The 22,773-nt window shown below is 40.4% G+C and overlaps 1 protein-coding gene and 1 non-coding gene across 2 annotated transcripts in view; one reads left to right on the top strand and one right to left on the bottom strand.

Moving 5' to 3' along the window:
* Iqgap2 (IQ motif containing GTPase activating protein 2) overlaps nucleotides 1–22,773 on the top strand; it is a 280,459-nt gene that overhangs the window by 52,549 nt on the left and 205,137 nt on the right. The window lies entirely within an intron of this gene.
* On the bottom strand, nucleotides 17,515–17,587 carry Trnav-cac (transfer RNA valine (anticodon CAC)). Its single transcript has one exon. It is a non-coding gene; the product is annotated as a tRNA-Val (tRNA).

Below are 22,773 nucleotides of genomic sequence, written 5' to 3'. Positions count from 1 at the left end.
CTGCACAAAAATTTATACACAAATCTTCAAAGAAGCACTATTCATGTTAGCAGGAAATGGAAAGAACTCAAACATCCATCTACTGATGAAATGAGGATAAACAAAATGTAATATCTCCTCCACCCAATGAAACATTATTCCACTATAAAAAAATGAAATACATACTACAACATGGATGAACATCAAAAACATTATGCTAAGTGAAAAAAGCCAGAAGGTTCTATGAAATGTCCAGAACAGGCAAAGATGAAGTAGTGATGAAGTACATTAGTAAGGCCTAGGGAGAGGGAGGGATGGTAGGTGATTGCTAATGGGTTTGGGCTTTCTTTTTGAACTGATAAAAATGTTCTCAAATTGCTTGTGGTCATGGTTGCACAACTGTAACAACCACTGAATTGTATACTTTTGAAAGGGGGAATTATTTGGTATATAAATTACCTCAATAAAACTCTTAACTAGAGAAAAATTCCTTTATTTAGACTGGCTCAGAATGTTTAAAGAAGCCCTTAGTGAAGCTGATAAATAAGATTATTTGGATTTTAGAGATACATCACATACAAAAGATACTCTTGAGATATGTGAAGTACCTATGTGCTGTATTCATTTTGTAGACACTTATTGGGTATCCGCTAGATGTAAACAAGTGCCATAGGGTTGCTCTGGAGATAGAGATCAAACAACTAATAATACTGTACTCAGAAAGCCTCATTATTTGGGTTGAAGTTTTTACCCAAAAGTAAAAACTTTTTACTTTTCCCTCAGTTATGTTTGCTTTTTTTTTTTTTTAGTACTGGGGATTGAACCCAGGGGTGCTTAACCACTGAGCTACACCCCCAGATGCTTTTTATTTTTTATTTTAAGACAGGGTCTCACTAAGTTGCAGAGGCTGGTCTTGAACTTGTGATCCTCCTGCTTCAGCCTCTCAAGTTGCTGGGATTATAGGCATGTGCCACAGTGTGTGTATATCTCACCATATCAGCATCATCACCATTTCAGTTCATCATCATTGAACATGTTTTTCATATGTTCACTTCTATTCTACCAGTATACTGAAGTTTTTGAACATCTCTTGCTAGACTGCTACTGTGGACTTCTATTGGTTTCTCCACTCCTCTCTGGCCCCATTTAAGCCTCTATCTAAATTATAGTCAGGTGAATCATTTAAAAACTCAGATCTGTGGTGACCAATCCTCTGTTTAATGGCTTCAGTGGTTCCTAATACTCTTAGGATAAAGTTAAAATCCTTTGGGCTGGGTAGGCTCTGCACAGTGCAGTCCTTGCAGCCTCTGCAGCTTCGCAGTGTGCTCTGCTTCCTGTTGCCCTCTGCTCTGACCACACGACCTCTTTTCATTGCTGTTTTCCCTCCACCCAGGCCATTGCATGTGGCTCTTTACCTTACAGGTTGAAGGGTTCAGATGATGTCAAAGAGAGCTAATTATAATTGTTTTGGGAGGCAAAGGTTGTCTGTGATAGGTATTACTATTTAACCATGACTGAATAACAAATTCCCCTTAATTAGTAGCTTAAACTGACAAACATTTATCTCAGAATGTTGGGAGATCAGGAATCTGGACATAGCCTCCCTGGGTCCTTTGGTTCTGGATTCTCACAAGGCTGCAGTCATTTCAGGATTCACATGGGGTACATCTACTTCTAGTTCACTCAGTGCTATTGGCAGGCAGGATTCAGCTCCTGACAGGCTTTTGGGCCAAGGGTCTTGGTTCCTTGCTGTTACTGGGTAGAGTTTTCCCTTGTTGCTTGCCACTTGAGCCTCTCCTTAGGGCTGTTCCCAACATGGCAACCATATGTCATCTCTATGTTGAAGCCAGCTTCTATCAGAGTGACCAAGTGAGAGAGCAAGCCGGAAGCCAGAGTACACAACAGTATGAATTAAAAACAGAAAAATCATTGAGAGCACCTTAGAAGCTGCCTCCTGTACCGTGTGTCCAGATCCCTTTGAAATTCACAGGGTACTTTTTAATTTTTTTATTTGTTCTAATTAGTTATACAGGGTATTTAAAAAAAAAATAACAAAATATATTTTTCACAATTCTGGAGGCTAAAAGTCCAAGGTCACAGTGCTGATAGGTTTGGTTTCTTCTGAGGCCTCTTTTTGGCTTACATCTACTCAAGTGGCCATCCTCGTCTGTGCTATCTGCTTCTCTCTAGCCTCTTCTTGAAAGGACTCCAGTTGTATTGGATTTAGGGTCTACCTAACCAACCCTACTGAATTACCTTTTCAAAGACCCTATTAACAAACTGTCATGTTTTGAAGTACTGAATGTTAGGGTTCAACATGTGAATGGGGGGTACAATTCAGCCCAAAATAGCAGAAAAATTTGTCTCTGGATTGGCAAAGATTGATGTGAATGTACACATTATTATATCCTAAGATTAATACAGGTTTTATAAGATGTCAAAACAATCCCCTTTATGCTAGAATTACTTTACAAAATACATCATACCTTCTCTTGAAACTTTTTAGGTAAGAGTATTGTATTGGTCAGGATCCTCGGTTACCAATTCTGGTTACCACAAGCATAACAGAATGGATTAGAAGGGTATAGGTAGCTCCCAGAATTAATGGAAAAGCCAGAGGAACAGGCTTGGGATATAGAAAGCAATCAACTGATGCCAACAGGCAGAACCACAGCTGAATGTTTTCATTGTGAGGAACTTGGTTATGGTATTGCATTCACCACGAGCACCCCAAACTGCCATTGACAGGGGGAAATTCTTTTTGTTTATTGTCAGGAATTAGATGTCTTGATCTGAATAGTTATAATACTAAGGTTATTACTGCCTTGATTTTTTTTTTTTTTTTCAATTGTGAGTTTTGGATTTTTTTTTCAGGGAAGTATTTTTTGTTTTGTTTTGTTTTGTGTTTTCCAGCACTAGGGATTGAACCCAGGGCTTTGGGCATACTAGGCAAGCACTCTACCACTGAGATACACTCCCAGTCTTGAACTGTTTTAAAGAAAGCTTTTCATTTATTTAAAATAAATAGTTAGCCAGTCATGGTGGTGCATGCCTATAATCCCAGCAGCTTGGGAGGCAGAGGCAAGAGGATCCTGAATTCAAAGCCAGCCTCAGCAATAGTGAGGCGCTAAGCAACTCAGTGAGACCCTGTCTCTAAATAAAATACAAAATAGGGCTGGGGATGTGGCTCAGTGGTCTAGTGCCCGTGGGTTCAATCCCCAGTATCCAAAATAACTAAATAACTAAATAAATAAGATACTAATAGTAAATGAACTTTTTGAGTTTTCTCTTTGAATATCACTGAAAGCTAGCTTTATAGCTTCTTCACTGTGGGAATTTTGCTGAAATGGGACTCTGTGGACAAGCATGCGACTCAGGGACTTTAAAAGGTTCTCTGATGCCAGAAATCCTTTTGAAAGAGTAACTTTTAATAGTTACTCTTTTAATTTAAAGAATTGGTACTGCTGAACAGATTTCTTACTGATCTGTATAAAATAATGATTCATTAATAAGAATGAATCTATTTTTTAAATTTTAGTTTGTCAGTGTTGGGAGACAACTACAAAAAAATTTAAGATAGGTCTCTTTGGGAAAACTCTGGGTTGAGGAACTAAATCCAACTGGAGCTGTTATGAAGGTCAGAGAACAGGAGAGGGAATCTTGGCAAGAAATGGAGAGGGAATTTGCAAATTACAGTCTAGCAAGTAGTTATGAATGGGGCCACTATTGTGTCTCCCAACGCAAGTTCCTGTAATATTATAATCCTTTTTTAAAGAAAGAGAAAATGCATACAAATTTTCACTGTCCTTACTTTTTCCGGCCTAACTTTGAAAATAAACAAAGTGGGAAAAGTTTTCCCTTGGTGATGGGCTTGTTTAGAAATATTATCTTAAAAGAACTCTTTATGTGAGCCAAACTGTTCTCTGTATGGGTAAGCCTGGGACAGTTTTGTATGTGCCCTGGAAAGAAAACAAAACACGGGTATGATTGCTTTTGTGTCTGTGTTTACAACTCAGATACCAAAAGGACATCTCTGATTGAATCAAGTTTCAAGCTCAGACCTAACCTCATAGCAAGTTAGAGAATCAGATTTGGAAGAAGAAATGCTTCAAATGTTTAAGCAGATGAAGCGTGAAGGTAGTTTTATTTAGCAATTAATCATGATTTCTTAAAAAAAAAAATCTTATGCCTGGGAATGCTTTATGGAATCTGCTGGATTTCCTCTTAATGCTTGGAACTCACTGTCCCTATTCCTAAGAACACTCTCCATGGATGTGCGCATCGATAATGTTAATAAAAACTTGGAATTTGGACCGAAATACCTTTCCTGGTTAAAAAAAAAAAAAAATCTATTGAGACCTGTTTCTCTATACAAATTTTTAGTGAAATTTTAAGGACTTTCTTCACTGTATTTTCAAAACAAACAGCTTTAATGTTTCCATGGTAACTGCATTCCCTCCTACTCCCTTGTTCCTTCCCTGGCTCTGACCTCATCTCTGCTGCCCAAGGGGGATAAGATGAAGTGTGGGTTTGCTCCATGTGGCTGCTGGTAGGGCAGGGGTGCAGTGAGTTGTGAGTAGACCCTCTCAGGTTTGGTTCCTGGTAAGGGAAAGGGCCTACCTCTGAGGACCAGCCTGCTTGGGGTTGCTTTCCAACCAGCTTGCCTCAGAAGCTATATGCTACCTATAGACAAACCAGAGTTTGGCATATCTCAATAGTAGGGAAAGAGTATTCTACGAGGAGAAAGGGCTCATCTGGAGTAGCTTGTGAGTGGATGAGATGGGATCTGAATGGGGTGTCTTCATGGCACAAGAAGAGATGTGAAACCAACCAGCCCGCCTGCCAGCTCCTGGTACTTCTAACTGGGGCCTTAGGGAAGGTGTTGGTGCTGAGGTCCAGGGATTGTGCTATGGTCTTCAGTGGAAGGGATACTTATTAGGGATATGAGGGAAGAAGTCACAGGATTTGGCAGAGGATTAGATTTGGGCTGCAGAAGAATCTGGGGGGGTGAATGCTTTGGGGCTTTTTTGACCCAAATGGACTCACTTCCTGGTTTCTCTCAGCTGAGCCTAGACTTGGGTTACATCTCTGGGAGGTTTTTTGTTTTTCATTTGCATATATTGTATGTTCTGGCCTTAGATATATGTTGGACAGGTACCAATCAGGTAAGTTCTGACAGATGAAGATATAACTTCTCAAAGTACTGGTAGTTTTAAATACAAACAATTGGCATTGATCTTCCAACCAAAGACAAATTGAGCAACTGATATTTAATCCCAAAGTTTATATTTGTTTCTCAGGCTCTTCAAAGTTGGATGCCTAGGAGAGGTTTGGAATTTTCCATGGTCTCAAATGTCCTTTACTAATAAGGGTGATCACGTGAGTGTCTACTCACCAGGCATTGTGCCCTGAGCACTCAATGCACATGATCTCAGTTCTCACAACCTCCCTGGGGGATGAGGGGTATCCTTGTTTTATAGATGGAGAAACCAGTTTCTGGAAAAACTTAAGTAATTTATCCAATGTCAGAGCCAACAGGCTTGAGAAACAGTCTTACAACCTAAAGTCTGTCTAACATCAAAGACTATGTACCTAAAAATGGACACACTGTCCCACTTCTTTATTCTTAATGCATTTTGACTACATCTTCATTGTAAATTCAAAATGTAGTCTTGGTTTTTTAGATTCTTTGTGGATTAGCTCTGTTCCAGCTCTTGATCAGTTCTTACTTCTTGAGTTTTGATGGAACTAGCACAATATAGCCATCTACTGTCTATTTGTTTCTCCCTTTTTTCTTTTTTCCTTTTATGTTTGTTCATTTTGGTTTAACTGGTACCACTATGAATAGTTTGCTATAGGGAGAATTTACCATGTATTTACCTAGCACTTATTCTCCCCTCCACCCACTTCCTGGTCTCTTAAAAATTTTTTAAGGGATTGTCAGTTTTCTGTTATATAGATTTGATTCTCCTCATCCAAGATAGTTTGGGTTCATCTTTATTCTTGGTTAGGTCTGGATTCTACTTTTAATTCATCAATCATCTTTTTGGTTGTATCACTATTATGACTGGTTTCAAAGAGTGCTTGGTTTTCTGTTGAAACATCAAAAGGTCTGAATAGCAAACACCACCGAGGTCTCTTCCTTCCTGTATGAACCTCCCCGCCAGATGCTACTTCATGCTGTGATGCTTAAAACTCATAAAACAATATCATTATTCAAGGAGTAGAGAGACCGAGGGAAGTTGGTGGGGGAGAACATTTGTAGGAAATATTCCCAGATTGCTTTCTTCATGTCTTCCACTTTATATATTTATTTATTATTTATTTTTGTGTCACTGGGAATTGAACCCAGGTGCATTGTGCCTCTGAACTATTTTATTTTTAAATTTTGAGACAGGGTCTCACTAAGTTACTGAGGCTGACCTTGAACTTGCAGTCCTCCTTCCTTAGCCTCTGACTTGCTGGGATTACAGGCATGCACCAGTGTGGCTGGCTCATCTCTTCCATTTTAGAATGATTACAGAATGTAGAATGGTCTTCCAGTGCTGTCTCAGTCTGAACACCTTCCTTTTCCTCTAACAGAATCAAATCCCCATTTCATATATGGGGCTTAGAGGAGCTCATCAACTCCCTTATCCATGGTGGAGTTCATGGCAGATTTGGATTTAGGACTAAGGTCTGCTTGACAATGTTCTTTCACTCCATGAGTCTCTCCAGATCATGCCAATGAGAAAAAGTAATAGGTGAAAGCTCAACAGTGAAAATATATACAGATAAAAATGAATATTAAACGTATTTGGTTTGGTAAATTCAGTTTAATTCTGCTTTTATTTAAATGCTGAATTCCTCACGTGGGGGAGTTACCTATGTGTGTATCTCTGTTATCCACCTTTCATTTTTTCTGAGAAACTTGAATCTATTTAAGTGTTAGAACAGGACTTCAGGAATAACATCACTAGTCATCTCCGTACTCCCCATTCAGTCTTGTTTAGCTTAAATTTCCCTGGGTTTTCTCCCCCGGTCTCACCATCACATAACTTGTAATGCACAGGTTTCCCTGCCTCTGATATTTCACAGGGCAAAAGGTGATGAAGCTGTGTCATTTTTGAGAGAGCGACTTAGACTGTAGTGATTCCCAAATTCACCATGACCTGCACTGTGGTTTCAGGGGTGCTTGTGCAAATGCAGGAGTTTGGAGATCACTTCAGACCCTATAATTCCATATCTAGGGAGTGGGGCCAGAGGGTCTGAATTTTAACAAATTGCTCATGAACACTTGTATGCATACTGAAGCTTGAGAATTGTACTCAAGAAGGAAGAGACCAGCGTCTGAGGCTGATACGACCTTAGCTCCTGGCTTTTCCACCTAATGGCAGATACCTCTTCCTTTGGAATGAGAAGGGAGAGAGGAAGGGCATTCAGTGTCACCATCTGCTAATGAGAGAAGAACGGGAGGATCAAGGTATGAACAAGCAATAGTACCTCAGTCAGAGCTGGATAGAAAGCCAGAGCAGTTTTGAAGAGTCAACTAAAGTTATGATTTGTCTTTGTGGACCAGTCAGCCTTTCACATGAATTTCTCCAATCAGACTAGAGGAAACAAATTGGGTAACTAGGTCTCAGGATGAGCTTGCTGGCTCTGACAAAGTCAAGGGAGACTGAGGCCCCAGGGTGTTAATGGGAGCAACACTGAAACTGGTGGCCTTGAGGTCTCATCTGGCTAATGAGGCCAGTAAAACCAAGCTGGGTAAGATGGAGCAAGGCGAAGCCAAGGATGAAGGATGAAGGGCAGGATCTAAGAATAAGGAAGTAGAGAAGTGAGTAAATAAAAAGCTGTAGTCAGAGATTTGGAAGCCTAGATCTCAAAGGTGGAGTTTTTCCGGGTAGTGATAAAGTCCGAGGTGTGGTGGGACTTGTGTGTGGTTGGAATGTAAAACCTTTAGATAGAGGAGGAAGTCTCTGAGCTGTGCCTTTGGGTGTTACCAAGGTCATCCACCTGTGTGAAGCCAGCAGAAGCAGGTACCAGAGGAGCCTAGTGATTATGGTAAGAAAGGAGGAGGTATTGCAGGTGTGAGACACCACGGAGCTCCTGGAATGGAGGTGACAGAACAAGGTGTGGCTTGGAAGAGAAGTTCAGGGAGGAGAGCGAGGACTTCCCTTCCTTGGAAATTTGGGGAACCACCACCTCTTGAGTGGGTTGATGAGAAGTGGTATTGTGAAGGAAGCCAGATCCAATAAGACAAGTAGGCAGAGAAAGTTCAAACAAAAGTTGAAAATAGAGGAGAGATGTATTTCTATACCAGATCAGCAGTGGCAGAGGCACATGGGCAGGAATGGTGGACTTGGAGAGGGTAGGAGGAGGACCAGTTTGTAGAACAGATGAGAAAGATGAGTGTATCTAAAAGAGACTTGTAGGTCAACATTGTCCACATTAAGTCGAAGGGTGAAACCATTACTGAAACCAGTTTAGATTTATTTTACTGTGATACAGGCCCATTAGACATTGTCAGTTAGCAGTTTACAGTGATTCATTAGATGGGAACTTCACTTTCAGCAAGTGGCTTTAAAGCCTTGTGACCTGGAGTTACACCATTTTGTATCATGACCCAAGATATCTATGTGATGATGTGTGTAAATGTGTGTGTGTGTATCTGACACACTAGAACAAAGATTCACAAAACCACACTTCATCTTCACCATACTGTACTCACTCTGATATTTACTATGATAGTCTGTTCTCATTTTCTGAGAAATGTTGGTTGTGATCCTCTGCACTTATTTTATGACCTGTTGAAGGGGTACAGCCTGGGGTTGAAATGATATGCTTATGCTATCTTGACCCTGCCTGGTAATACTAGATACTGTTTTCTGGGCATCTCTATGATGAGAAATATTAGTTTTCTGCATTTTTGTCATATGTAGAGCTTAGTATGTGATTGGGGAGAAAACAGGAAGTTATGGTTGATTAGATTTTTACTTAAAACCTTCATTGCCTCCACTCTGCCTGCAGGGTCATCCTTTGGCACCTCAGCCTGGTGCATTATCCCACATTCATCTTGCCCTTTTTAGTGCATTACCCCTCCCTGTAATCGTCCCCTCCTTGGTCTTGCCTTGCAGCCTTGTCCTGCTTCCAGTGCATTTATTGCACCTATGGCACCTTTGCTGTATGCTGACCTCCCCTGACAGTTGGGGAGCTCCCCAAGGGAGACATTCTCACTCTTGGTACCTCAGTGCCTCACATGGAGACTGGTGCAGAGTGCCTGCTACAGTAGCCTGCCTGAGCAAACAGTGCTGGGACCTCACAAGGCCTGGCTTCGATTTCTTGTCCAGCGTGATTTGGCACAGAGAGACCTGTGAGAAATGTCAGTTCTCCCTATCAGATGGCCCTTTTATAAGGCCTGACCCCCCACAAGCAGCTGCAAAAGCCCTACACCCCCCTCTCTTGGAACAACATCTCAACAGTATGGCGCATATCCTGCTTCTCTCCGGAGTGCCAGTTTCCTGCCGGCGCGGCCCTGCACCCAATCACTCTCCACTGCCCTGCCTCAGTCCCCTAGTGACAAAGCTTGCCCAATCACCTACCGCCCCATCCCATACCCTGGCCTATGAGACTTCTCTCCACTCTATAAAAGTGTGCACATTCTCTGAATAAAGCGGAACTTCTCCAGTGGACGGACAGTTGGTGTCACCTCATTCTTTCACCTTTGACCAGCTCTTGATGATCATTGATGATTTTCTCTTCTGAACCATGTGGGCCCCTTTGAGGAATATAGACCAGCGGCCCGTGCTTGGGTAGCAAGGATCTTGTTGTGGAATTGGTCGCAGAATTGTTGCACTCACATTCTCACATGTACTCCACCACCCAGTGGACATTCAGTGGAGCATGTCTGAGTTCATTCTGTGCTGTCACAACAGAATATCTGAGATGGAGTAATTTACAAAGTTATTTGAATCACAGTTTTAGAGGCTGGAAAGTGTACTCTTGAGGGGCCACCTCTGATGAGGGCCTTCTTGCTACATTATAGCATGACAGAAGACATTGCATAGCTACAGAGTGTGTATGTGAAAGAGAAGGGGGCTAGGAGTGAAACTCAGTGGTACAGTATTTGCCTAGCATGCACAAAGGCCCTGAGTTTGATCCCCAACACTGAGAAGAAAAAAGAAGGGGAGGAGGAGAGAGGAAGGGAAAAAAACTTATCCTTTTATCAAGAACCTACTCCTATGACAAGCACCATTAATCTATTCATCAAGACTCAATCAAAAGTCCACCTTCAAAAAAAAATATCTGCCTTTCAACACGGTCCCATTGGGGATTAAGTTTTAATGCATGAACTTTGGAAAACATACTCAGACCATAGCAATGTGCCATGGTTTGACTACTGTGCCCATAGGACTGGGTATTCCTCACCTTCCCAGTTCAAAGGAGCAGTTGGTCTGGTGACTGCTCTGTGTGGGTGATGTTATAAAATAGGGATTCTAGTGGACTGGGGCTATAGCTCAGTTGGTAGAGTGCTTGCCTCGCAAGCACAAAGGCCCTGGGTTCAATCCCCAGTACCGCAAAAAAAAAAAAAAAAAAAAAAAAAAAAGGGATTGCACCTCTGTGCAAATAGACCCTCCCTCACCCCCAATCATTGTGTGTACAAGTAGATTTCAGTAGACTTTTTGTGAATCAGAATCACCTACAACCTAAAACATACCAACAATACATATTCAAGGATGAATTACAAAAGGTTCCTCAAACTTAAATGGTAACTATAGATGCTTGGAAGTTCAGCAGCTAAGTTGAACAATAAATTCATCTATGTGGTGTTCACCTGCATGTCTTGGCTTTTACTGATAAAAAAAATAAGTAGATGGAGTATTGTTTCCTTGTTCCTGATGAGCCTCTCAGTTTGGATATGAACAGGAAGAAAGGAGAAATGCTCAGGCTCAGGGAGAGAGGAGAAGTGGCATGGTTTAAGTGTGCAGGAGAAGTGAAGGGACATTTGTGCCATTTGCAATTTTGATCAAGTGGTGCTCTTTGTATAGATGAAGGCCTGGGCAGGGAGAATTGCTTCTCCACCCAGAACCTCACTCAGTGGCCTGTGTTCTGGAGGTGGTGGCTGATGTCAGTCTGGTCAGGGAGAAGCACACACATGTATGTCCCTTGGGTGATATTTTACATAGGCCTGGCCAGATTCAAGGTGGAGAGGTTGGTTCTTTTCTTTCAAACAAAGCTCTCTTTCCTGTCTCACTGTCATGATTCTGCTAATCCTATTTCCCTAGGGTAGTTTTCTCTCTTCCCTTCTTCCCTACTCATTTTTCTTCCTTTGAATGTCTACCTGATCTTCAAAGATAAATTTAGAACTCATTCTTTGTCTGCAGCTTTCCTTGGCTGCACAAATGGTAGTGGTTTCCTCCTCTAAATGCCCGTAGTGCTTATTGTCCAATTAACTCTGATGTCATTTATAATAAAATAGTGGGTAGAGGATTTTCCAGTATCTTCTATACATAGGCAGCTTTAGTGTTTCTATTTTTAACTTCTATTACTTCCATAAACACAAACCCATTGTATCAAGCCTTACCTGATTCCTGTATGCCTAGAGGATTTTTCTTGGTAAAAGGAGTTACTCTGTAAATGAAATCATGGTGCACCTTGATTATGTCAGAGAATTTCTTGTAAATCCCTGTGTGCACAACCGACTTATCTGTAACACTGCTATAACAAAATACCAGAGACTGAGTAGCTTATAAAGAACAAAAATTTATTTCTCACAGTTCTGGAGATTGGAAGTCCAAGATCAAGGTACTGGCAGGTTTGGTGTCTAGTGATGGCTCAGTAATTGCTTCCAAGGTGACTGTGTTAAGAAAGTAATCAGAAATCACTTCTTGGTCAACAGGCATTTCTGTGTACCTTTGCCCACAGAAAATTCATCTAGGTTTTGTCTTTCTTTCTTAATAAAGGACTTAATTATAGACTGATAAAATTGGCCATCTATTTTTAGACTCAGTGAAGTTAAGATATGTCCACACTATTTAATTTTATAATGGTAGTGGAGGGGGGAAAAGAGGAGAGTAGAATAAACCTACAGAAGAAAGAAGGTGGCCCGATATTGCCATTTTAATATCTGGGTCTGAAAACAAATTCCCTACTGTTATAAAGGCCAGAAAGAATGCTCTCTTTCTACCTAGGCAAACATTTTCTCAATTTTATTCACAAGAAGATCAAGGCTTAGTTATTCATTGTGTTTAGCTGCAGAAACAGGAGAAAACACAGTCTCCTCTTGGTTATCAGAGCAGCATTATATAAAGAAATTGATCAGACTTGTTTTGATCTGGCCTTGACCTAAAGGTGTGGAGGTAGCATGGTGATTTTTTCTTCTTGAACAATGTACAAGTCATAGTTGATTTCTGTTCCCTAGTCCTGCCTCTGTTAGTAGTTGAGTGACCTTGAGTGCTATCTCAATGCCTCAGTTTGTATATCTGTGAGATGGGTCCAGGAATATTTCTTACATCTACATTGTAGCATTATGATATGAAATTGGTATAAATTGTGAAGTGTGGAAACATGCAGCAAAATGCCTCTTAAATTCCATTGTTTATTATAAAAACATTTTCAGTAGCAGGAACAGCTGTGACTCAGGCATCCCAACCTAATTAGAGTTGAAGAATGTGTGCCTTCAGCTGCTTTTTATTGATATTGTTTGCATGTTCACTTCTTGTCTAGCACAAACAGAGGTGGAGTAGGCTTATGCAGAGAAGAATGAGAAGGTTGAACATCCTGGAAAGGGAATCTTCCTTCTGTAAATAGTGTTTTTAACACTAGACACAAACCTTTTTACTTATAGCATCAGGGGAAAGGAAGTCACTTTTAAAACTGCAAGTATATGCTTGTGGTTGATTTCCCCACTTTGAGGTAAAGCATCCCTCACAGAAATATTTGAACCAATGTTAACATAGCACGTTCAACTCCTAAATACAATTCTTATTGGAAGGGTTGTTATCTCATTCAGGAAGGAGCATAAAGTGGTTAAAAAGTGTTTACTCTTTGACCTTCCACCTTGGGAAGACTGTAAGTTAGTCACCAGCTTTTGGTGACTTGGACAGCAGGTAAACTGGACTTCCTCCAGTCAGATGCATAAAAGACTGCAGGCTTTCTCCTGGCCATCTGGAGCTCTGGGACAGGATAGCACTTTGTCTGAATTCTGCAATAAAGCTTATTTTAACCCTGCTTACCTGACTCCTTCAGAAGTTGGGATGTGTGTAAGCCTGCTCCTGCCCAGCCTCAGTCTTAAAGTATGTCGCCTTATTGCTAGTCTTGATGTCTCTACTCTACACCCCCCACCCTATGCCAGCCAAGGAAGACTGAGAAGATGGGGAAAAGACTTCAAGTTTTAGCTCTTTAGCCCTTCAGAGGCTTGCCAGGAGCAGCCAGAAGATGGGCAAGAATCAAGGGTATAATAAAACAAGCTATAATTATAGCTTTTCCATCTTCCCGAGAAACCCAGATTCAGGTGTTGTGTTTATTCTATTAAAGTAACTCAGCTGCAGTGTGGATAGAAGGGGGGATAGCTGCCTGAATTTGGGGGACAAGGCTGCAAGTTTTTTGAGGACAGAGACTATCTCCTTGATGATAGTTTTTTGTCCTGTCAGTTTGTAGGACCTCTGGTTTTTATCACATTCTCAGCAAAGGTGTGGTGGTTAGGATGACTTCTAGCATGAGCCCCAGATCTATCATTGGATTGGTCTTGTTTTCAAACCTAAAACTAAGCTAAGCCCTAAAGCAAGAGCAAACAAAAACTTCAAAGAACCAAAGTAGAGTATGTAATGTCACATGCTCTTCAGGCTTAGAGCTTTGCTTCATCCAGGTGCCAACACGTTGTCAGGTTTACAGGAATAGTCTAGTCTACCTGCCTTTACAGCTGTGGGTGGGGCTCTGGTTGTGACAGGCAGCTCTGGAAAGCCCCTCCAGGAGTGGGTGGTGTCTGAGGGCTCACTGGTTTCTCTCTGCTTGATGCCCGTCTTCCCAGTTCTGGGCATTGTGTGTTCATTCCCCCTCCGGGAGCGTCCTTCCACCTGCCCTCCCTGTCTCATATTCAGGCACTGGAAGGTGGTGGAGTTCTCTTCTCCACCCTGTAAAGCAGACAATAAATCCATCAGGCTTATGAAGCATTTTTCATTTTTCAAAGTCATTTTCCTTTCTACTTTCCCTTCAGCACCCTGAGGTAGGGGGCTGATGGACAAGGAGAGGAGGAAATTGAGGCAAGTTTCAGACCTCAGGCCACACCCTGGTTCTCTGGGTGATGATGCTTCTTGGGTGTAAGTATCCTTTTGTGAAATATTTTGATCCCTTTTGATATGCGAAGATTTATTACACACATACACAAAACAAAACACCATCTGAAATAGCCTTAACCTGCTTTTGCTTTAGTCATAGGTTCTATTTTGCTGTGGTGAGGAGAGAATTTTTCTTTTGCTACATTTTAATTTAACAGGCAGTGAATAAATCTTAGTAAATACATCTTTCCCTCAGTGAAAACCACTCGGTGTTTGCATTTGCATGTGTCAGTTCTTGGAGTCCTTAAGTGGATCCTGTTGTTTGGAGTTTGTATAGAAATAGCCTCCCTGCTACCCCCATACCCCTTCCCCTCCCTTCACTCCCCTCTAACTAATCTAAAGTAAATCTATTCTTTCCTAGCACCACCTGCCACCCCCCATTGTGAATTAGCATCCACATATCAGAGACAACATTCAGCCTTTGATTTTTTGGATTGTGCTTATTAGCATGATATTCTCCAACTCCATCCATTTACCAGCAAATACCCTAATTTTATTCTTCTTTAAAGCTGAGTTATGTAAATATATATCTCCTATATTTTCTTTATTCATTCATCTGTTGAAAGACACCTAGGTTGCTTCCATAGTTTAGCTATTGTGAGTTGAGTTGCTATAAACATTAATGTGGCTGCATCACTGTAATATGCTGATTTTAAGTCCTTTGGGTAAAATATGTACGATCAGAAAAATGAGAAATTATACTCCATTTATGTATGATTTATCAAAATGCATAAATGCATTCTACTGTCATGAATAACTAATTAGAACAAATAAATTAAAATATATAAAAAAGAAAATTTTAAAAGGAAAACATACTAAAAAGAAAAAACAAAAAACAAAAACAATGTAAGAATATATCTAAAGGGCCTTAAAAAAAAAAAAAAAATCACCTCCCTGTGTAGTACAATGTCCACCACATGGGTGATCCAGTACATATTGTCATGGAAGAAATTGTTGAGTCAGGTGTCAGAGTTGCTACCAGGCTATGTTCAGATCCTTACATATCCCCCCTGGGGAGTGCTCACTTGCATAGTCCCCAGGTATAAATGGAGTGAAATAGGTGTGCCTTGTCAAATAGTCCTGTTGTTTGTGGCTTCTGAATAGGGGTGGGAGTGATCTTTCCCAGTTTTAGGTGTTTGATATACAATACATTTTAACTTTGAGTCTTAATCGGAGTTTCTCACAGCCTAGTAGGAAGGTTGTAAATGATTCCCCCAGCACAAACACTTGTTCTAGTTTTAATTTTTGTGAAAACTTAGTCCTTCATGTTTAGATTCACCTTTTTCTTCCCTTAAAAACCCAGCCAAGGCCCAATTAGCAAGAGTTGCTATGGTAACTTTCATGAAATTGAGAATGTGTCCTAATGCAAATATGTTTGAACAGTAGATTTCATTTAAAATGTAGAAGACGAATTAACTTTAGTATAAAGATACTCAACTGAACCTTCATGAAAAACTTGCCAAGGACTAAAAATACAAAGTGTTTGCATAACTTATCATGGGAATTCTTAGCCATCCTTTCCATAAAATAATTCTCATTTGGTTATATAAATATTATCAGCTTCGATTTTGCTTGGGTCTACAAAACAGATTTAAAATTCTGCCTAATTGATCTCCCCCATCCCCATATGATTTTACCCATAGATTATAGTGTTAGTTATATTTCAGGACTATATTAATATACTGCTTTATGTTGAAATAAACTCATTTTCTTTTTTAATTTATTTATTTTTAAACTTTTTACAGACTGCATTTTGATTCATTGTACAGAAATGGGGTACATCATTTCATTTCTATGGTTGTACACGATGTAGGTTCATACCATTCATGTAATCATACATGTACATAGGGTAAAGCTGTCTGTCTCATTCCACCATTTTTCATACCCCCACTCCCTCTCATTTCCTTCTACATAAAGTTCCTCTATTCTTCTCTCACCCCCACCCCTCACCCTCATTATATATCATCATTTACTTACCAGGGAAAACATTTGGCCTTTGGTTTTTTGGGATTGGCTTATTTCACTTAGCATGATATTCTCCAATTCGATCCATTTATTTGCAAATGCCTTAATATTATTTTTCTTTATGGCAGAATAATATCTCATTGTGTATATATATATATACCACAGTTTCTTTACCCATTCATCTGTTGAAGGATATCAAGGTTGGTTCCATAATCTAGCTATTGTGAATTGAGCTGCTATAAATATTGATGTGGTTGTATTACTGTAGTATGCTGATTTTAAGTCCTTTGGGTATAAACCAGGGAGTGGGATAACTGGGTCAAAAGGTGGGTACATTTCAGGTTTTCTGAGGAATCTCCACACTGCTTTCCAGAGTGACTGCACCAATTTGCAACTCCACCAGCAATGTAAAAGTGTGCCTTTTTTCCCACATCCTCGCCAACATCTGTTATTGTTTATGTTCTTGATAATAGCCATTCTAATTGGAGTAAGATGAAATCTTAGAGTTGTTTTAATTTGCATTTCTCTAATTACTAAAGATGTTGAACACTTTTTCATATATTTCTTGAAACATGCATTTACCAATTTCAGACCCTGCGACACAATCATAGGCAAAATCTGTTTGACTTGAAGTATTGCTAAAGGCTTATAAGCTAACTAGGTGGAAGTTTCCTACACAAATATAAATTATTTTGCCAATTATGTAGAATTTTGTTGTACACTGTTCTTGGCAGCACAGAAGAATATTGCAATTCATGATTTTTTTTTTTTAAAGTGTTCCTTCAATAGAATAAATGTTATCGCACCCTCCGAAGTGATAATGCCCATTTAAAAGAAGCTGATTCTATATTTTAATGTCATAAAGAATATGACTAAATTTAAATTTCCTTCAGAGTTATTTTGCCACCATAGTCCCCATCATAAGCTTGGTGATCAGTGATCCTGTTTTTCCTTTTGATACCATCCTAAACACACTGTCTCACCTGTTAGGTTAGTAGTCACTTAATCTGAAGATTCTCTGGAGTGTAAGATATTTAACTTTTTATATTTACTTATTAAAACTTGTCATAACTGACTTATCCACTTCAAATACTGTTTTAAGGACCATAAATTCAGTAGTGCTGTTTTTACTTACTTTGATTGGTGTGTGTGTGTGTTTATTGATATTTAGTATTATGAGTGTGAATGAGGGGAGCAGGTAGGATCACTCTAAGACAAAACTGAACACGTTAGTATCCTTTATTGCTTGGCATTCTGGTGGTGCTGGGGATTGAACCCAGGGCCTTCTGCATGTGAGGCAAGCACTCTACCAACTGAGCTATATCCCCAGTTCCTAGCATTGATATTTTTTATGTACTGGTATGTAAATGTGAGTATGAAGTTGTTGTGAAGAGGCTTTTAGAGTCTAGCCCTTCTAACCCTTCATCACGTGTCTCTCTTCCTTTCACTTCAAGCGCTGTTCTAGCTCAGCACTAGGCCCAAGGATGCACTTCCTATGCAGTGGGGTTGGAGAATGGAGAGTGGAGTGGAAGGTGGAATTTCTTCCTTCTTTAGCGCTGGTCATGATCTCATGGGGTAGGGAGCTAGACAGTATCTGTTTGACCTCCACTTTGTCCTGATGACCAATCTGTTGGGCACAGCTCCCCTCAAGAACAGAGAGCCCAAATCTGTACTCAAGTAGTGGTTTAGAAAATCATGTTTGAATAGTCAAACGTGTGGAATAGGTTCAGTCTTTTCAAAATTTGAAAAGGTGGAACTATATTGGAAAACCTTGACTTTGAATGGAGAGGAAGCTGGAGAGGAGTTGAGGACTTCATGGAGTTTCAAAGAGGTGGGAACCTGGCCTCAGATCTGGGGAGCAAGGCCTTCTCCCCTCATATGGCTTTCATTACTGAACTTCCCACCCTTGGTTTTCTTAGAGTCATAGTACTGCTCTAATGGTTATCAATTCCTAATACCCATTTCAATTATTGTAAATGTGAGAAGAAAGAAGAAATTCTTGTGAGTAATTAGCTTACTCTTTAGCATCAAACTATCCATGACACTTGTCTCTGTTGTCTGTATTAATTATAACTAGGATTGGACCATTCTTATTTTAGATTAAGTATCTTTTAAGAATTATCAATATCTTATTTTAGATTAAGTATCTTTTAAGAATTATCAATATCTTTTAAGTATCTTATTTTAGATTAAGTATCTTTTAAGAATTATCAATATCTTTTAAGTATCCTTTAAGAATTATCAATATCCTACTCCTAAGGTTATCAGTCAATAATGAATGTCTGTGTCTTAAGATTGGCCTAGAGTAGTAGTGTAGGGTGTAACTTAATAATTGCCCTATGAAAGATTCTGCTTTTTTTTTTTTTTTTTTAAATAACAATATACTATAAGGTTAGTTTTCTAGAATAAAACTCTCTGGTCTGAATAAGTTCTGATTTGGGGAAAGGGCAGAGGAGCTGAGAATTTAATCCTTTGTCCCTCTAGAATCCATCTTGTTTACATGGCACCTCTTTGGACAGTAAGGGAGGTGTTGCATGCATAAGGCATACATTGCTGCAGAGGTTGCAGGTTTGCCCTCGCCCGTCCTATGTTCACCAGACACATTCATCAGCTTGAATCAGTAAGATTAGCCAGCTGTTAGCTTCCAAAACAGAGACAAAAGATTCTGCTTTCGGATTTTCTTGCTGTGTAGATTTGGGCAAGACAGTTTGGAGCTAATGAATGTCATACTTGAAAGGCCAAGCATTCAGCTAGAATTTTTTCATCCGTTGTTATCTCCAGTCCCGGTACCAGTCCTGTGACTTACGCATTTACTTCTCTTCAGGTAGGAAACTAAGAATAAGAGGCTCAGTAATCACTGAAGGTCACGGAATTAGAAAAGGGTGACCCCCGAGGTGTTTCACCAGGCTCTCACCTTCTTGTTCTTTAATGTTCTAAACTCCTTACAAACTTAGGCCCCATAGAGTTTCTTCACCTACTTCTGTGGCTCTTGGTAGAGGTGCAAGGAATCCATCTCTTAGGACTTTGACCTTGATGAACCATTCTGGAGACTGTGCTGGGGAGCAGAACAGCCCCTTCCACCCAGATACCACAGTCTTTGCAGAGACTGGCTCCTGCTGCCTTGTGTTTCCTGATTTTTAAACTCTATAGTCTTGTCTTCTAGGTTTGACTCCTTTGTTTTCCGTCACATCTCAGGCCTAGAAGTAACTTTTTGTTGAGAACATCTTTTGCCAGTTAAGATGTGTCCTTTCACTGCCCGGTCTGATGGTGCATACCTGTAATCCCAGGCTGAGGCAGAGTGATTACAAGTTTGCGGCCACTCGAGGCAATTAGCAAGACCCTCTCTCAAAATAAAATAAAAAGGGCTGGAATATAGTGCAGTGGTTGTGTGTTGGCTCTGGGTTCAATTCCCACTACTGGGGGAAAAAAAAAAATCTTTTCACCTTTCGCTTTGGCCTCTCCCAGTGCATTTTTGGACAGAGATAATCTATCTTGACAAAATTTGAATGAAGCTATTGTTTTCATGAGGATTAATTCTGATTCCTAGTTCTCATCTCCCTATCACCCTCACTTCCTCACCACGCACTCCACATACACACCACACATGCGTACTACGCATTTCCCTCCCACCTTCAAGATGAGTCACTTGGAAGTAGGATTAATTAATCTGGTTGCAGGGAAATCTCTCCACTCCTGACATACTGTGAGGAGAGCTCTGCTGGCAGCCCAGCCCCCTGTTTCAGGGTATCAGAGGGATACCTCAAACTGGTGTATGCTGCTAGGAACTAGCAGTTCACTCTAGGCAATATTTTTCATTGAAATGTAAATCACCGTATCCAGGCTCTGCTTCTTGTGGACTCCCCAAGAGGAAGACAGGTTTTATGTTACAAGCCTTGAAAAGAAAAAAACTTGCTTCCCACATCACTTTTTTCAGTGTATAACAAAATCGAGGATGATTCACTAAAGTAAATCTGGTCTACTATGGAAATGTGCGTATCTAACAACAATATAGAATATTCTCAGGAATTTTAATGGTGCGGGATTGCTAGTAATTTGGGGGACCAAAGATAACTATCTGAATTTAATTTCTAAATTAATAAACTGCCATCACCCTGGAATGCCTATTTTCTTTTGAATTGTTCCCTTTTCCATCTATGAACTACCTTAAGGCATTTATCCAATAATGATTTCAATCTAAAAATAAAATGAGTGTCTAGCGTGGAGGGCTTTTAGAGAGCATTAGGACTTGTGAGCCCTGAGGTGAACGTGGAGGGAATGAAGGACTGAATAATGGTTGCATAAAACCTGAAAGCAGCCCTCCAGCAGGGCAGCCTGGCCAAAATGGGGCCTAAAGCAGAAAAGTGAATGTAAGAAAGGAGTTATTTTATTGTTACTGTTGTAACAGCCAACAAGGCACTGTATATGCTATCGGTCCTTTTACAATTTTTCAACTAAACACACTTTATTCCCATTCTGACTTCCAAGCATGACCATTACATCATAAAAAAATACTGGAATCTGTGTGGCAGAATATATTTAAGATGAACAATTCACATTAGGGTTCTAGGACCAAAATGCTGAATACCCTTGGGCCTTGTTCTTTCAATACGCAAGTTTAAAAGTATATTCTTTAACACTCTGAAAAAAAAAAAATCCCTGTAAAATGAAGATGACTTTTAGAATATGTAGCACTTGAGATTCTTCTCTCTCTCCTTTATGACCTTGGGCTTATCCATGGAAACTTTCAATGGCGTACTGCGTATTTACGTAATAATGAGTGCCATACAATAGTGTGTGCTCTAAAATGGCACATTTTATTCATTTCCTGTGTTCCTGGAAGATGACTTTCTCTTTTGAGTGTTGTTCTTGTTGTTTTTTTTTTTTTTTTTTTTTTTTTTTTATTTATCATGGTTTTATGGACAGGATAAAACTATTCATGTCATTGTGGCTCCTTTTCTGAATGGTCAGCACTAACTCTGTGTGTCTTAATTCTCTGCTAGATCTTGAAAGTCTCAGTAGATGAAAATGTAAAAAACAAAACAAAACAAAAAAAGAGTACAATTTAATAGATATATCTGTGAGTTGTACCAAATGGAATTGGAAACAGTGTTTTGTAGAACTTTTCATCTGTTGGGGAAGAATCCTAATAACGTTTCTCATCTTTCCAGAACCTTGCTCTTTGCTTTCTGACATGTGCTTTAGCCTTTGACAGTCATCCACATATGTTTGGCTCCCATTCTCTCTTCCTCCTCTCCCACGTGCCTCCATCCTCCAGGCCGAGAACTCCTTGTGGTTCTCTCCATGACTTGTGTGCCTGGGAACACACTGTCCCCTTCCTCAAACGCCTTTCCTCTTCCTTGCGTGACTAACTCTGACACGTCCTTGAGGACATGTGAGCTGTGCCTTCGCCTCCAGAAGTTCTCCTTGGTACTCCCTCCCTCCCTCCCTCCCACATCTTGGCACACATAGGGTTACTGATTTGCTGCTGTTTTTTGCTCCTGAGAGAACTCAGTGCTCCCAACCCACCTTTCTTACCACTTCCTGTCCTGGGCAGTCATGGCTGATCTGCTCCCCTGACACCTTTCTGGACTTCCATGATCCCTCATATAGCATGAACTCCCAGATAGCAGAGTCTGCAATAAGACACAGCCCTGTTCATTGTTTAAGCAATGACCTCATAAGAGTAGGTTGTTGGTAAATGTTGAATTTTTCTTGGCTTTGAAAAGGGATTCTGAGAATTTTGATATTTGTCACTTGGATTGGGGAGTAATACCTGAGGAAGGTTGCCATGCTAGTAAGCACAGGCAGAGTAAGACAGAGTCAACATGAACCTGTGGATGGTGTTCAGGACTCCCTCTCACCTGAGTGTGAAGTATAGGAGTAGCTACTGTCCTCTCTGTCCCCATAGGGTGGGGTGGGAGCCAACATCTTGGTGGCAGGACTTAGAGACTAAGAGAAAGGGTGACCCTGGGACACTACCTGAGGATGAATAGGATTTCTATAAGCTGTGTTGGGGAGAGGAAGTGGGGAGCACAAGGAAAAGATTAGTATTGAGAAGGGACAAGGGACAAGGTATTTGGGCAAAAGGTTGGAGCAGAGATTTCCTGTATTGGACTCAGTGGGAGGGCAGGCAGAGCAGTACTGAGAAACCAGTCATGTCGGAGACCCTTGACTGCCAGGCAGACATTTGGGTGTTTTTCTGACGTGCAAAAGACTATTTGAAGGTTTTACAGCTTTGAAGCAAAGAGGGATTTAGTGATTAGAGGAGAGGAAGATTGAGCCAAGAAATAGGTTGGAAAGAAGGCATCCCACCCAACAAGATAGGAGTCCACTCTTCATTCATTTAACAAAATTGCATCCCTGCCCCAGGCAGTGGGGATTCAAGGTACATAAAGTGGGCACCTTAACAAGGAAAGGGCATGTAAACAAAGCCACCTCAGTTTTCACACAATAGTGAAAAATGGCAAACTGAAGGAAAATCCGCAGGTGGTGAAAATCCACAGTATTAGTTAAC

The sequence above is a fragment of the Sciurus carolinensis genome, chromosome 6 (genome assembly GCF_902686445.1).
Source record: "Sciurus carolinensis chromosome 6, mSciCar1.2, whole genome shotgun sequence".
Taxonomy (NCBI): Eukaryota; Metazoa; Chordata; class Mammalia; order Rodentia; family Sciuridae; genus Sciurus; species Sciurus carolinensis.
The sequence above is the reverse complement of the archived record's forward strand: the minus strand, read 5'-3'. Positions and strand labels throughout refer to the sequence as shown.